This window comes from Microtus pennsylvanicus, chromosome 16, assembly GCF_037038515.1.
Source record: "Microtus pennsylvanicus isolate mMicPen1 chromosome 16, mMicPen1.hap1, whole genome shotgun sequence".
In the NCBI taxonomy this organism is placed as follows: Eukaryota; Metazoa; Chordata; class Mammalia; order Rodentia; family Cricetidae; genus Microtus; species Microtus pennsylvanicus.
This window is the reverse complement of record NC_134594.1, coordinates 5,488,722-5,505,763: the sequence shown is the minus strand read 5'-3', so window position 1 is coordinate 5,505,763 and position 17,042 is coordinate 5,488,722. Positions and strand designations below refer to the sequence as shown.

General features: G+C 46.3%; 1 protein-coding gene across 4 annotated transcripts in view; it reads left to right on the top strand.

Annotated features, from left to right (window-relative positions):
- Fndc3b (fibronectin type III domain containing 3B) overlaps positions 1-17,042 on the top strand; it is a 291,727-nt gene that overhangs the window by 15,301 nt on the left and 259,384 nt on the right. The window contains exon 1 of one of the 4 annotated variants that reach the window (XM_075950512.1): positions 15,937-15,956. The exons of the other annotated variants lie outside the window; for them this stretch is intronic. The gene's annotated coding sequence lies outside the window, so the exon portion shown is untranslated. Of the gene's footprint in view, positions 1-15,936; positions 15,957-17,042 lie in introns of those variants that run through there. 4 annotated transcript variants of the gene reach the window in all.

The window sequence follows — 17,042 nt, the reverse complement described above, 5'->3', positions numbered from 1 at the left end:
GGTGGGCCTGCTTCCTCCTCTTCTCCATCTGGGATCAAAGGCAGTGATAAGGGAGAGTCCCTCTCCTCCACCCCCTTTCTCTTTCTGTGGATAGCTCTCATTTTCAAAGTGAGACCCAGCCTTGATATGAGTGGGTGAAACCACGGGGATCCTAGATCCTGCCTTTCATCTCTGAGTCAGCACCTCAGATGCTTTCCTCCCTCTTTAGACATCAGAACTCCTTGGCAAGATGTCCTCTTTCATTACAGTGACCTGGAGGGCCTGCAAGATGGCTCAGCAGGTTACAGGTACTCTTGGTGCAGGCCCGGAAACCTAAGTTCTAGCCCCAGAATCCACCTGAAGAGTGGAAGAGAATGGAGTCTACCAGGTTGTCGTCGGATTGCCAGACACACACACATACACACAGTTGCAATAAGTCAAGTAAATGACGCCGAAAGTCCTGATGGCTCAAGTAGCTTTCTCTGCTTTAGCAGTGCCGAACCCTCACTGACCTCGGAAGTGGTAAACACAGCACTAAGTTCCAGCCAGCTGTTTGCTGGCAGGTTCTTTTGTAGCCATAAACACGGTTGAATGGCGAGCATGATGGGGACTGCACCCTGTCCTGCATCAGAAGGACGAGTGAGCTAGCGTTAGGCCTTCCTGCTGGGGAATATCACCCCCTTTTCCTTTCTAAAGCCGCCCAGGCAAACTGATGAAAATGAAAGGTCCTTTTCTCCGGACTGAGCTCCACCTCAGTGCAGGCCTCGGGCCATGTTAGTAATGGCAGTCCCATTATTGTCTTTCAGCGGCCGGAAGTGCTGTGGGCTCCCATCAGATCTGTTGGAGTGGCCCTGGCTGGAAAAGAAGAAAATCTAATTTTCCAAGGAGGAAGGGAAAAAGTCCCAACACTGTGCCATGGGGACTCACTGTTGGAGTGAGAAGAGTGTCATTTTAAAAACTTTGCAGGTTTTTAGTTATTGGGACGTTTGGCCTTTTTCCACTTGGAAATAGTGAAAAAAATTATGTGCAAGTTAGGCATTTAGGCAGCCTTACCTGATGGACTTCAGACTGACCCAATTTTGGCCTTTTTCTTTTCCTAATCATACGTTTGCAAGTTACCCTGTTGCTCCACATTCCTCGGCAGTTGGTGACCTGTTTCTCATAGAAGACTTTGCAGATTCCCAAGCACACCTTGGGCTGGACATGCATTTAGTTGGTAGCGTGCTTCTTTAGAGCATGCGTGACACCCTGGGTTGGCTCTCCAGCGAGGCTTCACACTGCTATGGTAGGACACGTCTGTAATCTCAGAACCCAGGAAGCAGAGGTGGAAGGGTCAAGAGTTCAAGTCTGTCCTCAGGCTGCATATGGAGTTTGAGGTTGGCCTAGTTACCTGAGCTCCTTTCACAAACACATACACATGCGCGCGCGCACACACACCAGTCATGTTGGAGAGAATCTGTATTCTTTAGGGTAAGCAGCTTTGTGATTTCTCTAGCAAGAAAGAAATAGTATTGGTACAGAGAAGAACTTATGTGATCCCAGTGTGAGTTGGAATCTGTATCAATTGATTATATATGCTGTGCTGTGTTTAAGATTTATTTCTTTGTTTGACAACCATCCTTTTTTAATCATTGTTTTTCTTATAAGCCATGAGATTTTTTTGCTGTTGTTGGTTTTTTTTTTTTTCCTCAAGGCATCTGTGTAGCAGTCCCGGCTATCCTGGAACTCACTTTGTAGACCATTCTAGCCTCAAACTCACAGAGATCTGCCTGCCTTTGCTTCCCGAGTGCTAGGATTAAAGGCGTGCGCCACCACCACCCAGCTTAAGCGATGAGATCTTTATTGCTATTTTGATAGGTTCTTTGATTTATTGAGATGTTTTGTTCTGGCTCTTCAGTTGTCTAGTTCACTCTGAGACACCCATTGTTTGTGAGATACATCACGAGAGGAAGACCTTGAGTCACAGGGACTTGCTTAGCATCATGTCACCCTGTTAGAAGGTGACAGTCAACAGGAGATGCATCCGTCTCTCATCTAAATGCCTCTGTAGTTCACACTAAAGAAAACTTCTGTGTTCGCACCGTAGCTCAGGCCATATATACATTTTGCATTCAGTATGGGTCCATGGAGAACTTTCTCTTGCTTTCTGAAGTGGTACATAGGAAAGCAAGGAGCTCCCAGCATCTTTGCAGGAGGACGGCAGAGAGGGTAGGGTCATCAGCATTTCTCTTTGTCTTTGTCTTAATTAGTAAAGCATTGGGTACAAGGCTTTCTATAGTGTCGGCCCCTTTACCTTTGACAAGTTATCCACATTAATTGTTATTACAGGTCTCATGTCTGCCAGCGTTTTCCAGGCTTAGTTGCCTCATTCCTTACAACTGCATACAGGAAGCCAGGCCCTTGACTAGAGTCATGACTGGGCATCGGATGGTAGCACCCCGTGGGATATATATCAGGAAATGCGCCACTAACCTTTTCCAAATTTTATATTTCATTTATAAAACGATCAGGCATTTTTTGTGACCTTTTCCATGGCAGAGGCCGTAGGACCCACAGATGCTGTGTTGAGATTTCTGTGACATCTGTTCTCAGGACTCTTGACACTAATTGTGACCTGTGACAATGGAGAGTTTGAAGCTTTTACAAGAGAGTCAAAGGCTTTGAAAAAGTTCTCTTGTTAGCTAAAAATTTGGGAGTAAAACTTCTGATCTGAAAAATTACTTGGCTGGGTATTCAGATTTAAAAGTTATTGTATGGATTATTAACTATCTGGACAGGTGTAGAGTAATGGATTTATTTGAAATGTATCTAATGTACTTCAGTTTGGCAAGAAATTAGGGTATAGATACAGGTTAGGTGTGAATGTTTATTTTTCTTAGTCAATAAGGCAGTTTGTTTTGCCATGGAAAAGCAACCATTGACCATATTTTACTTGATAACGTGTATAAACTTGCCTAACCTTGAGCATAATGCTGTTTTATTGTTTCCAGGATGTGGATCTAATGCTTACATACAAGGATGTTTATCGCCCCGTCAATCAAACCTAGTTGGCAAATATTCCTGTCCCTTTGATTTATTTGACTATTACAACCTTCATTTAGAAATGTTTCAAACTAGTTAGCTAGCCATGCTGTGAACTTTAGCCTTAGGGAATGCATATTTTGCTTTTCTAGGATTTAGCCACAAAGTCAGTTGCTATAGACAGTGAGAGATCTTTGTTTTAAATGACCTTACTGAATGTCTGTTTTTTATAGACCTGTTACCATTGTGAAAGATACCCGGTGAACAGTGAGACTAATTACTGTTTCTTGATTTTTTTTTTAAGGGTTCTTAGACCAGTCTTGTTGCAGACTCCCTGAAAGGTATAAATAATGACCAATGGGGACTTTTATAAAAGATTCATTTTTTTTGCTTTTTATTTAGTTGTGAGATGGTGGTTGCCTGTTACCAGAAGAGGATGGGAGACGATCACCTGGAACTGGAGGAACAGGCAGTTGTGAACTTCCTAATGAGGGGCTGGGAATCATTGGGTCTTCTGCAGGAGCAGTGTTTGCTCTCAACTGCTGAGCCTTCTCTCCAGCCCCTCAGTTCTGTTGTAGCTTTGGAGTGCTGTGTTCTGGGTTGGTAGTGCTGGGCAGTGGTGAAGCCTATTATAAGTTGGTCCCCCCACCCCATTTTCTTTCCTGGAAACTCTGTCCTGTATGAATACTGGATACTTCTAAACTCATCTTTAGGTTTTCTTCTGTATCCCTGAGCTCATAAAGTTGATCCCCCACCACCCCATCACACGAGGAGAACACCTTTAAGTATGCTCCATGCCTTGCATTTCCCTTGCCCTTTAGAAGGGGAGTATGATAGGGGCCGATGGACCACATGGACCAGTCCCTGAAGTCTGCTGTCTGCTCAGGGTGCTGGCGCTTAGGTGTGACAAGGCGGTGGCCAGGATGGGGCCGACTTCTGAGTCCTCTTCCCAGTGCTTTCCCGCTAAATAGGAATTCACTGAAGGCAGGTTCCATGTGTTCCTTGTTCTCTTAGACACAGTGTCTGGCAAACAGTGAGTGCTCAATTAGTGTTTATTGAACAAGTGGCTGAATGAGCGTAAGACATCTGCTGTTCTGCTACAGAGATGCCATGTGCTCCAGCTAGTGGGATACTGCCGGTGGATTTTCTCTGAAGCAGAGTTCTAATTCTATTTCTCAGAACTGTAGGGAAATTTCAACCAAAGGCAGCAGCAACTGTGCTGTTTGGATATGTGTGCAGATGGAAAGAATTGTACTGTTCAGGGAAAGTTTATTGTGTTTGTACATAATAAAAACCCACTCCACCTAGCTTACTCAAAAGGGCTTGACTTATTGGAGGGGAATGTGGGCCGCAGGATGTGTTCCTGCTTCTTCTCTCTTCTTCCTTTTCTTCCTTCCTTCCTACCTGTCCTGTAGAATTAGAATTTATATTATGTGGAAATTGGATGCTTCTGAACTTATAAAGTTATGCCAGGTGTTTTGGGAGGCAAGGTCTGTGTAGCTCAGCCTGGCCTTGAAGGCCACCCTGTAACAGAGGTGGCCTTCACTTCTGATCTTCCTGCTTCTACCAAATGCTGGGTGTCTGGGCATGGACTGCATACGGGGGGTGGAACTCGGGGCTTCATGATGCTGGCTGGTGGAGCTCTACCCCAAGCCCCATAGCTGAATCTAGTTTGTATATTCCTTTAAAGATTAAAAGTGGTGTTATTATTGTGTGTGGTGTGTGTGTGTGTGTGTGTGTATGTGTGTGTGTGTGTGTGTGTGTGAGTATAGATGCTTGTGTGCCGTAACACTCGTGAGAGTCTGGGACATTTTTGGAAGCTGGTTCTCTTCTTAGTTCTGGGGCTTGAACTTGGCTCATCAGGTTTGTGCAGCAAGTGCCTTTACCTGGTGAGCCAGAGCTGCCAGGCCTCCCTATAACTCTGCTGACAACAAATGCTGAAGAACGGGTGAAACTCATTGTTCCATAGCTGTTTCCAAGCGAATTCTCCCAGCTTCGCCATCTGCAGTGTGTGTGGGAAGACAGCACAAAGGAGGGACTGCTGTTCGGCAAGATACCGGTGACCAGTGTTTTCCTCTCCTCTTGTGCCTTTTAAAAACGGAGTGCAGTAAGACACCACCAGACTGACTTCTTCCATTAAATCATCCCCCGGATTGTACCAGCCCAGTAACTGCTTTGTGCAGTGCACAGGAAATGGTTCTATTTGTACAAGTTGCACAATCTTAACGAAGTCAGGGCGGGGAGCCAAAGGGACCTCTGGTTTTTCTTAGGGTTAACCTCCAGTTGCACAAATGAGCACGGCCAGGTCACTGGGGATATTGTTAACATATGGTTTGTCTGTCGGTAGGGCAGGAATACCTGTGTAGGGAAAAGCTGTGTGTGGCTTGTGCAGGTCTCAGTTTTTCTCTATGGCTTCCCACACAGGCTGTGGAGATGGCCTGATGCTGGTGCCTCCCAGCTTGGAGGGTTCTGTCCTTTCCCAGGCCCTCTTGACGGCTGTTGATAAGTTGGCCACGTTCCTTTTCTAAGGCTGGGAAGTGGCTTCCTTTTCCCCACCTGCCCATCCCTGCCCTCTATACCCCAGCTGTCAGCTACTTTTCTCCTAGAAAGTGGCATTTCCTTTGTCCCTGCTCTCTAGGCTCAGTGCTTGCTATTTCATAGTTTTAGTAGGACTGATTTTGTATGTACTATTTTAATGCACTTTATGACCTAGCCTAAGTCTGTTTGTTTGTTTGTTTTTGTTTATTTGAGGCAGAGTCTCATAAAGTTCAAGCTGGCTTTAATCGAACTTGGCTGCGCAGATGAAGCTGGCCTTTTAACCTCTGATCCTCTGACCACCATCCCCCAAGTGCTCTGATTATAGGCATTTGCCACCAGGCCCAGCTTTCTGCTTTCTGCCTAAATCTTTGTTTGTTTGTTCGTTCGTTTTAATTTTTTAAGGACAAGGTTTCTTAGTGCAGCCCTGGAATTAGCTTTGTAGCCAGGCTGTCCTCTGCCACCCGTGTGCTGCGATTAAAGGTGTGCGCACTAGTTCTTCCCTTCCTCTACCCCTCCCCTTTTCTCTCTTTCCTTCTCAGTTTGATTTCTGTTGGTTCTTTCTGAGTCCCATAGTATATGGTGTGGATACAATATCAAGTGAGTGATAAGTGTCAGAGTTCTAGGAGAACGGCAGAGCTGAGTGGAGGCAGAGTCAGGAATGGGTTCTCCTTAGCCCTCTGACCCCTGGACAGAAGTCGCTGTGAACTTTTGCTACAGAAGCATGCTCCGCTCCTGTAGGTAGGTAAGGCTGGCTCTCTATTGAAGGACCCACCAACATTTTTTTAAAAATGTATTTGTGTCTTAGCTGTCTTTTCTTATTTGCTAAGTATTTTATTATAAGACCTTTGTTTCTTTTTGGAGCCAGTTTTCGTGTAGCCCAGGGTAACTGTGTTCTGGGAGCTGGCCTTGAACTCCCAGTCCTGTTTCTACCTCTAAGGGCTGTGACTGTAGCTTTGAGCTCTTGCACTGGGATGTCCTCATTTTGTCTGTTTTCCCCACTTTTTCCAGTTCCCTAGTTCCTTAAAAGTAACACGGCATTCTCAGTCTTTGTCATTCTCTCACTTGACATTTATATCTTTGCTCTTTCCCGGAGCTCTTGCCTTTGCTTTTAATTATTTTTACTTATTTATTATTTCTATGTGTGTTTGTGTGTATGTGTGAGTGTGTTTGTGTGTATGTTTTTGTGTATGTATGTGTGTATATATTTGTGTGTGTGTGTGTATAGCATAGTATGCTTGTGAAGGTCAGAGAACAACTTTCAGGGGTCAGTTCTGTCCTTCACTGTGGGACTGTGGGTTCCAGGATTGAACTCAGGCCATCAGACTTGTAAGGACAAGCACTTTAGCTCATGAGCCATATTGGGGCCCTGCTTTTGTTTTGAGTCTTCTTCCCCCTGGTTGGCTGCCAACCATTGCTGGCGTTCTCTTCCTAGCCACTCTGCTCCCAGCAGTTTCTTGGTGGCTCTGCCTTTGAGGCTCCACTTGAACGTGTGATACCAAGTTTGTGGGAAATGCGATTTTCTCAGTGTCCCTTTTCCTCTTGTGGTCCTGCAGTGAGGCTGTCCCAGGGAGCCCTTTTCCTCTGTCACAGTTCTGAGTTCTGTGTGACTCCATGCTAAGTCACTAAGTCACCAGTCCCTTCCCTCTTCGCAGGGTAGATGCTGAGGGCTGCGAGGGGACTCAGTGCAGGACATGGAGTGGCCATAGATGTAGACGTGAGTAAGCACTACTCTGAAGGCCAGCGGCTCATAAAGGAAAGAGGACTGGAAGAAAGCTCAGGCAGGACTCTGCACACTGGCGAGCACTCTACCTGCTGATCCCTCCTCCCCGCCAGGAATATGTTTCTGTTGTTTATTATCCAGTCAGAGGTATTTTAGAGTAGCCTAATTGGGCAGACTAATCTCTTAGTTTATATTTTTATTGACTCTGTCTGCAGCCTGCTTTGAAGTCCACAGCCATTTTACTCATCTGTGGAACTCCTTACGACTTCTCTTTTAGAAGCTGTCTTTGCTACTACTGCATCCAACTTCAGATGGCTCTGTTTTAAAATACTATAATTAGAAATATAAGAAAGTTCTCCAGTGCTGAATGGTAAGGTAGCTATCAAGTCTTTGGACCCTGCTCCCTCCAAAAAACCTTTTTAGAAAGTCTGTACTGGTTGATGTCTTCTCATTGTGCTTCAGGGAAAGATTTTCAAATGTATTTTTAACTAGTTTTTGTAGGTATGTGTGAGATATCTTGTGTATGTGGTATATGTAATTTTTAGTGTGTGTGTGTATGTGTGTACACCTGGGTGCACATGGACCAGAAGTAATATTAGGTGTCTTTTTTTCTTTCCTTTCCATCTTGAGACTTTGAGTTAGAGTCTCTCATTGACCACGAGGTTTATTGATTTGGCTAGGTTGGCTGGCCAGTGTGTTTCGCGGTCTGCCTGTCTCTGCATGCCCCCACCCTTCCCCCCAGTGCTGGGGTTACACATGTGCTCTTCCGTATCTGCCTTGGACTTGCATTCTGGAGATCCAGACTCAGGTTCTCATGTTTAGGTGAGAGGCACCTACTGTCAGGTGCCTATCAAGGACTTTGCAGATTTGTGTTTTGTCCTTTGCCATTGAACCCGGCGCATCATAGCGGACCATTTGGTATGGTGATGAAAAAAGGGATGTTGCTGATCTCTGGGCTTAAGAATCTCCTGCCCATGTACAGGTTGCCATCAATACGGAGTTCACCACTGTAGCCTGGTATGTAATGTAATCACATGACTGTGATGTTTGATGCCCTGAGGGAGGGGCAGGCATTTCACATTTCTCTAGTGCAGTCTGCATAGCAGTAATGGATGCATACAAGCTTTACTGCAGTCCAGAGGTGGCCCTTTTCATTTAGCTCACAAATGCCCTACTTCAGTGTATGCAGTAGTGTACACACACACACACACACACACGTTGTCTTTTTCCGAAGTAATGCTGTTGCTGCATTACTCACAGGTTTTGCTGGAAGCACATTGTTTGTACTGTGTGTGTGAAGCTCCAGGGAGCACAGAGGATGTGAGGTGCTCTCATTGGCCGCTGCTGGAGACGTGGCAGTTACTGATCTGTCATTTACTTTGCAAAGGAATTACGAAGTTTTGGCCCTGTGCCTGGAGTAGCTCCAGATGGTCAGCAAAGCCTTGTGCTAAAGTGAGAAAGTGTATTGCAGCGATAGACCTGGGCTGATCACGTTTGTGTGAAAGCAATGCCTTCCTGCTTCGTCCCTCTGCACAGCTCTCTCCACCACCTCTGCCTCGGAGAGGACACACTGTGTCTGGACTTACGGAATCTAACTTTCTGAATACCTTTGATCTTGGTGAGAGTGGTGTGGAGGTGTGATCTATGGTGGATATGCTTGCCCTGTCCCTTTGGTAGCTGTGATGGCTTTATATTTCCAAAGGATGCCGAAAGGTACTGACCGTGGAGCTAGCCCATGACCGATGTAGCTGGTCATCGGTAGGAGGCTTCACTGGGGTTCCCTATGCTGCTCAAACAGGCTGGTTCTAGTTCCCATGGCTGTTGTAGGTGGGCATCGGTAGGAAGCTTCACTGAGGTTCCCAGTGCTGCTCGGACAGGCTGGCTCTAGTTCTCACCGGTAAGTTAGTAGCTTTTCTTTCTTCATCTCCTTTCATTTCCCCAGGATTCTGTGGTCACTATGGCAACGATGAAATTTCTTGTGTAGTCTTGCAAGATAAGCAGTGAAAGGGGTCAGGGCACTAAGCAACCAACGGTCACCAAGGTTCGCTGTTCTGGACCCCAGAACTTCCTTAAGTCTAGTCACACTTAGTAAGGAAATGCCGCGCTGAAGCCCACGGCTATACACCGGCCTAAACGTTCTCTTAAAAGGGCTGCACCTAACTTTATGTTCCTTCTGATTAACCCCAGAGGGGGGTGAACTGTGGTTCTTAGTTTCCAGATGAGAGCGGTGAGACTGGGGGAAATAGTATCTGCCCAGGTTAACAACAGGGAAACTCCCTGCTGCCTGCCCACATGCAGCCCTGGTGAAACCGTGAGAAGGTCTCTGCTCATTCCGGTGACTGCTACAGGCTTCATGAAATACAGCTCCCTTTTCCCCTGGGAAACTCAAGGCTCGCCTGAGTTGAGCCTTTTAAGTAAAGCATGGTCACAGGGCTCCGATTAAGCCCTAAACGGGCCTGTTGCTCTAACAATGTTCAGTTACTGCTGTGGTTATTGAGTAACCTGGGAAGGTTGAAAGACATTAACACTGCTTCATGTTTTCGAAGAAAACGCTGCCCAGGCGGGAAGGGACGTTCTATTGCATGCTTCAGTAAGGAGTACTTATCCCTCTTGAGATTTCGATGTATCGTTGAGATAACTTTTAAATAGCTGTTTGACTGTTACTTCTGAGAGGCTGCAAGGGTGTTCTAGGCAGTGCGTTTGAGGCACCTTCGATGAAAAGTGAACAGATTCATGTTGTGGTTGCTCGGTTGCAGACACAAGATCCTTTATTGTGGTTTCTTGGGGACTTGAACCAGCTCCCCTTTCCTCTTTCTTGGGTTTCTGCTCTGGATGGAACAGTTTCTTAGGTTGATGCTCTTCCTGGCCAGGACTCTTCTCACCAGTCACCCCCCCCCCCCCCCGCCAGTCTGCGTGAGCCAGCAGCAGCCTGGAGGCCTTTCGTGTTCGTGTTCTGCCTCAGTTTCCAGGACTCACACTCCGCCTCCTGTTCCCGCAGCAGGTGCCCATTACCTGCCTCAGTTAGCTCTTGAACTCCTTGGGCACCGTGTCCTAAATTGATGTGCTTCTTGAAGCCCCTCACCCTTTTCAGAATAACAATGAAAAGTATGGAGGCGGGTTTGCCAATCTGACCGTTCAGGCTTTTCTGTCTCCACAGTGGCACCAGAGTAAGGCTCTTTTCTCTTTTATGTCTTCATTTCAATTACGAATGAAGCATTATAAAATACTAAAGGAACATTTCCTTTTTTTTTTTTTAATGTATTAAAAGAAGACAAAGGCTGTGAGTCAGAGCTGGAGTTTCAACAGGTTTGTCACCCGGACGAAGTCTTGGTGTGACTTTTCATGTGCTTTTTGTTCTTCCTTGCCTTAATAGAATGTGATGTCATCATTCATGAAACAAAGTTACTACTGATAGGCCCATTGAGAGTGGAAGTTTGAATCTGCCCAGGGCTTGTGGTCTCCCTTGCACTATGGGCTAGGAAGACCCCGTTACTGCTTCACCCCTGAGACACCTTTCAGTGCTTTCCTTCCCCGCTTGTTTCTAATAGGATTCTGGGAATTGGTGGTAGAGCATCTGTACCACCCAGAAACCCCAGTAATCAGGACATCTTGTTGCCTCTGTAGCCTTCCTGATGGTGTTCAGCTTGCTGCTTGCCAGTGGTCCCCAGATGCCGGCTGAGCTCCTCCTCCTCTGTCTAGGATTTGTGTTCAGTTCTTGGTTTTCAGGAGCATAGCCCTTCTGTTAGCCATTGTCTCTCTGGGACAGGACTTGAGGGACATTGATGTAGAGGAGGAATGGTTTATTTGCCTTGTGGTTCCGAGGCTTTAGTCCGTGCCCCAGGGGCTTTGCTGTTTGGGGCCAGTGGCTGGCCAGAGTAGTGGTGACTTCATGGTTCTGGCACCGCAGCAGGTTGGAGTAGCAAAGATGCTTGCCCCAGCCTGTTCAGGGAGGAGAAAGATGTGTATGTGGGAGGAGCCAGTGACCCCTTCAAGAGCCCCTGTTGGATCCACCTCCTTAGGTTCTATCACCTGCCAGTACCAAAGGCTGGAGACAAAGCCTTTGAAGGGTTTTAAAGTCCAAGAGGTAATGGCCCCCACAGCGTTTCCAGCAGCTTCTCTTTGTCTTCCAGGTGGTTGCCATTAGTCAGAGGGTGTTGCCCCCCAGACTCCCGAAGCTGGGCTCCGTCAGAAGGAGTGTAGCGTCCCTTTTATATTCCCAGAACCACAGACATTTGTTGTAGGGGGTATAATGCTGAGCCCAGGAAGACAAAGACCAACCAACCAACCAAAACTAGCACTCTTTCCCTGCCTTAAGACGTTTACTTCAGCTAATGTGTCTCCTTTAGAACTGTTACCAAGTATTTGGACCAGAACCTAGTTTTAAAAACTTGTTTGAAGAATAAGTGGTTTATGCAAGAATAAGAGTGTTTTCTAGGGACTCAGCCCTGGACTGAGCTCCTACTACCTACCAGGTCCTAAGCTCTTGGTATATACTGGTCACAGCTTACCCAGGGACTTGGCATCACCTCCACCTGGTGAGGGAAGAAACTGAGGCCGCCAGAAGCCGTGCCTCACTAGAGCTAAGATACAGAGTAGAGGTACCCATTCCTCTGCGGTCTGTGAGATGGGGAACGGCAGATGAGCTCTTCTGGAAATGTCTGATTCCTTGTAAACAGCCCCAGCGAATGTTTCCTCGACAAGTCTGGTGGCTTGGGTCAGCTTCTCTCACTGCTACTGTAGAACCTCACTGTCAGCGTTACCTGGTGCTGTCTTGTTCCCTTGCATTTGTAAGTCTGGAGGATGTGGGAAGGGGGAGAGACCGTAAGCCTGCCCTGCAGGAGGTGATCGTGTTGCTCCCATCCTCACAGGAGGCAGTTTCCAGTATCTCTGTTGTGAGGAAACTAAAAGATTGAACCCAGAGCCTCATGCCTGCTGGGCACATGTCTGCCCACTTAGCCCTTTAGTCTACTGTCTTTGAACCACGCTTTCCTTCATTGATTGATTGTGTGTGTGTGAGTGTGGGGTGCACACATGCCAGAGTGAACGCGTGTGGAGGGCAGAGGACAGCTTGGGGGAGTCTGTGCTCTCCTTCACCACGTGGGTCCTTGGGTTGAACTCTGGCCACCAGGGCCTGTTTGGAGTATCTTCACGAGATGCAGTGAGGGACTCATGCCCACCGGGGTCTGTTTGGAGTATCTTCACGAGATGCAGTCAGAGAATCAATGGTTTTGCAAGTCGCCGTTGCAAGCCTCTGTCCCTTGGGCATATCCTCTTTCTAAAGCCCGGCTCTTCCCTCTGAGTTTTCAGGTATTGGCCCAATGGCCCTTATGCCATCCTCTCCAGGAAGGAGTCCTGGAGTCCCCGCAGAGGTTATTTTCTTGTCTTTCGGAATTGAAATAGGGGACTAGCCTGAACCCATTCCCAGAGAGACCGCTGACGTAGCTCACGTGTTGACGCCTGATGTGTGAGGACCTGTTTCCGGTGTCTCGTTTGTTGTGTTCTCACTGTGACCTGAAGTAAACAGAGCAGTTGATGTTCCTATTAACAGGCAAGAGAAGCTAGTCTGAGGGAGCACAGAGCACGGACGCTGAGCAACAGTTCAGTTCCACGTTCTCGCCCCATTTCTTCTAGGACACGATGTCTCAAAGTCGCTAATCTGTAGCTGCAAACGTGTAGGTGTGTCTGTGTGCTTGACATCGGGCGTCCTGCTGACATGCTCTCCTGACTGTTGTTAATGGAGTGTATTGACGTTGTCCTCTCTAGGCAGGGGAAGCAGAGACAGCGCACTAGGCGGCTGTAGCTTTCAGGCGTTAGTGCCACGGGGTCCACAAGGATACTGCTACTTCAGCCTTGAGTTTTTAGTTTATTTTGTTTTACATATTGGCTTTTTGAACAAAAGGATCACATTTTGAACTCAGACTCAAGAATTATAATATGATATGAAATAAGACCCTGACTATTTCCATATTGTTTGCTAATTTACTCCGTTGTTTACTTTGGAATTGGTGAAGAATGAGACAAAAATCCAAAACCAAGTTACATGAAACAGTTAACACTCGGTTGACTTGAGGTCACTTGGGCTAATCATATATTCATTTTCCTGTTCTGGCTGACAAACACATGCCTTAATAATGCTGAAAGTCAGTACTTTTTACGCTTGTCTTTTTTATCGGAAGAAACAGTATGGTTTATTACCTGTTAAACTGCTGTGTAGGAGCATAGTGGTTTTCAGGCTTGGATTTTATGGCTGCTGTATTTTCAGCTGTTTACGTGGTTCACAGAGTATCCCAGAGCATCGCAGTCTTTCGTTAGACTCCGTTGACTTGAGTTATAGTAAATGAACGTAAGGTTTTCCTACACTTCACTGAAGAGTGCACTTACAGGAGGTTAAGGAGACTGGAGAATATAAGGAAGTGCCTCCCGGGCACACACACATTACACATAATAGATAAATAGATAATGAGAAAAGAAAATTATATACTGGATGCTGTGAATTTATTCTACCTAGGAAAACTCTTGTATTTGTTAAATCAGTTAAGTGATTCAATAAAAAAAATATTTTTGGAGACAGGTCTCATGTAGCCCTGGTCAGGCTAGCTTCACATTTCTCCTGTAACTTAAGCTGGCCTTGAACTCCTGATCCTCCTGCCTTAACCTCCCACATGCCAGGATTACAGATTTATTTTAAATAATGAAAACAAAATCAGGGTTGAATTTTTTTTTAAACTCATTCTTGGTAAAAACATAGTTTGTGAAATGTCCTAGACTTAGGAGGCCATCTTGGCTGATGACCTGCTTCTCTTCGTACGGTGCTAGAGACCAGCCCCAGTGCTAGCATGCGCTGGCCGAGCATTCCGCTTAGCGGTAACCCTTCAGAAGGAATCCCAGTTGTGTTCTCTGAGGTCCCTTGGAATTGGTGGACGCATTGGTGGGCCAGTAGATGCACACATAAGAAGGAGGGAATGGTTCTTAACGAGGAAAGGCTATGAGCATTTTTTTGAAGGCTTTGAAAACACGTAGGGCTTCCTCAAAGTAAGAACCCTGGAGACCAGTGAGCCGCTTCTGTGGGTGAGAGTCATTGCTACATAAGCTTGGTGACTTGAGTTCAAGCCCCAGGAAGGCGGAAGGAGAGAACCAACTCTGCAGAGTTACCTTCTGGCCTCCACTCCACCCACAAAATAAGTAGAGATTGAAGAAAGAACACTATAGGAGAATTAATATTTATAAGTCCATTCACAGTAGCTCAAGGTCAGTCTTTAAAAATTATTGTTATATTTTGCTGTGTGTGGTGGTTTTGGTGGTGGAAGCTGGGTGTTAAGTGTTCTTCTTCATCAGTGTATTCCAATAGAAGTCAGCAGGCAAACTGTAGGGATTTAGTTTCTGTACCTGGTATTACTCCCCGGGGATCAAACCTGTGTCATCTGGCTGGGTGGCAAGCCTCTTTACTGTTGAGCTAACTTGCTGACCCAGATGTAGGCAGGCCTTTTAATTGTCTTTGATTCACAGATAGACAGCTGAGGTTCAGAGAGGTGTAGTTATTAACCTAATCCCATTGGTAGTTAAGTGGTTGACCAAGGATGAAGAGTTATCACTAATAGCCCTGCTGCAGAGTCTCATTTGCCCTCTGAGGTGAAATACTTGTTTTCCATTCTGTAGGTGGCTGTGTCTGTGCTTTAGTGAAATAGCACAGAGTACTAACCTAGCATATAGGTGCCCTGGCTCCATCCCCACCCAGCACCGCGCAAACCAGGTTCCATGCCTGGAACCCCAGCATTAGGAGGTAGGGGAGGAACAAGAGATGAAGACCATCTTTTGTTACATGGGGAGTGTTAGGCCAGCCTGGGCTATGTGACCTGCTAAAACTATAGCAAAACCTCAAATCAAAGCTCATGGCGTTCCATAGCATTGGCTGTTGACTTGTGCTTTTGGAATCGTGGAACCACCCTGTGTGTTATCTGACAAACCTGGTCACACACTCCACTGAGCGCTCAAAATGTGGCTAGTGAGACCAAGCAGCAGAAATTAAGATTTTATTTTGTTTCAATGAGCTTTTAAACTCAACAGGGAGGTTTTAGAGTGAAACTCAGAAGAGTTTAGAGTGTGTCCTTTCTTGGGGGAATGGCCATATCTGACCATTTTTGTGGCTGTGTCTTGGCCTTATTAGGGTAGCGTGCGATTGTGTGATTACATAGTAGTGGTGTTAATGAGAGTGAAGGTAGATTTACAAATCAGATAATTGAATGTTTAAAATTAGAATGCCTCAGAACAAAATCCTGTTTGATCACTTACATCCGAGATTGCCAGCCTGCCACACCTGGAGGGATCTCTTCAATTCCTTTTAGCTCAGCAAAAGTTGCTTTGACGCCTTTGTCCTTCCCAGCCTCACAGGAGCTCCCCATTTGTAGAGACTCCAGCATCTTGATCAAGCTTAACAATAAGGGAGTGGTGATGGTCAGAGACTAAAGTGGACTTTTCGGTTAACAGCGTCCTGGTGAAGCCAGTGTGTTCTGCGTGTCACCTGTGAAGCCAGTGTGTGCTGCGTGTCATCCTGTGAAGCCAGTGTGTGCTGCGTGTCACCCTGTGAAGCCAGTGTGTGATGTGTTCATCCTGTGAAGTCCCCGTGTGCAGTGTCTTCCTCCTGCAGTCAGGCGCTGCAGACTCCTGCTGACAGAGTCCCTTGCCCGTGGATGTGCAGCAGGTGATTCAGCGGTGATGAAGCTGAGTTTCATTTCCAATGAGATCACATTAACCATGGCCGGGTGCCTCTTAAAATGCACTTCCACCCCAGCCTTTACGAGGCTCTTAAGCCTGATGATTTTAATCTGTTCTTTATGCTGATGAAAAGGGCCTGGGTGGCTGCTCCACCGGCCGCAGAGGAGCTCTGAAGCAGGCAGAGCCTCCAGATGACGGCAGGTTTTGGATATTAGCCACTCAGCTGACGAACTTAAACATGTCTGTGGTCCTCTCATGTAGCGTACTAGCACAGACATTTTAATGTTTATGGTTTGAACTGTTAATATTAGCGAATATCTAGCCAGGTGCAGTTACCCACTTCCTTGTTAAGTCTTGGGTCTGGAATTCAGCTTTGAATTTTTTTTTTTTTAAAACAAAGTTTGTTTCTCCAAACATGGTGAGCAAGTAGACAAACAAAATTAGTTTTCTGTTGTATATCTTTTCCCTCTTAGACTGGGCTCTTCCCCTGTTAAACTGTCCTTTAGAACTGTTCTCTTCTTGAAAGCCAGGCCTTTGGTTGTTAATTTTGGTGATTGTTCAGTATATCTTCAAGCATGGGATGGGTCCCATAGGTGACTTTGGTTATGACCTTGGGGACCTCAGGTTGAAATGGCCTGCGAGTGGACTGACCCTGTTAGACGTCATCTTGAAAGAACTGAGAGAGGCATTCATGAGCCCCTGCTTGTGGACATCGTGACTGACTCTGAGGGGCCGTCTTGCTGTGTGAGTAGAAGTGTTCCATTAGGCAGGCGTTCAAAGCTGTTTCTCTCTTTGTAGATTCCTTAGTTTCCATAACCGAGGCGGCACGCAGACCCTGATGTGTGTAATCACATGAGACCCACCCCTCCCATACAAGGATTCCTAAAGACATTTGATCCTTCATCTCTATATTAAATGAGTTACGTGTTTAGTGTGTTGTATTTATTACATGTTGTGTGCGTTCGTACGTATGTTCTACTATTTGGGGAGGCAGGATCTCTGACTGAATTCGGTGCTTGATGATTTGGCTAGTGTGTCCCTCACCTTGCCCCAGGAGCCCTGCGTCTGTATC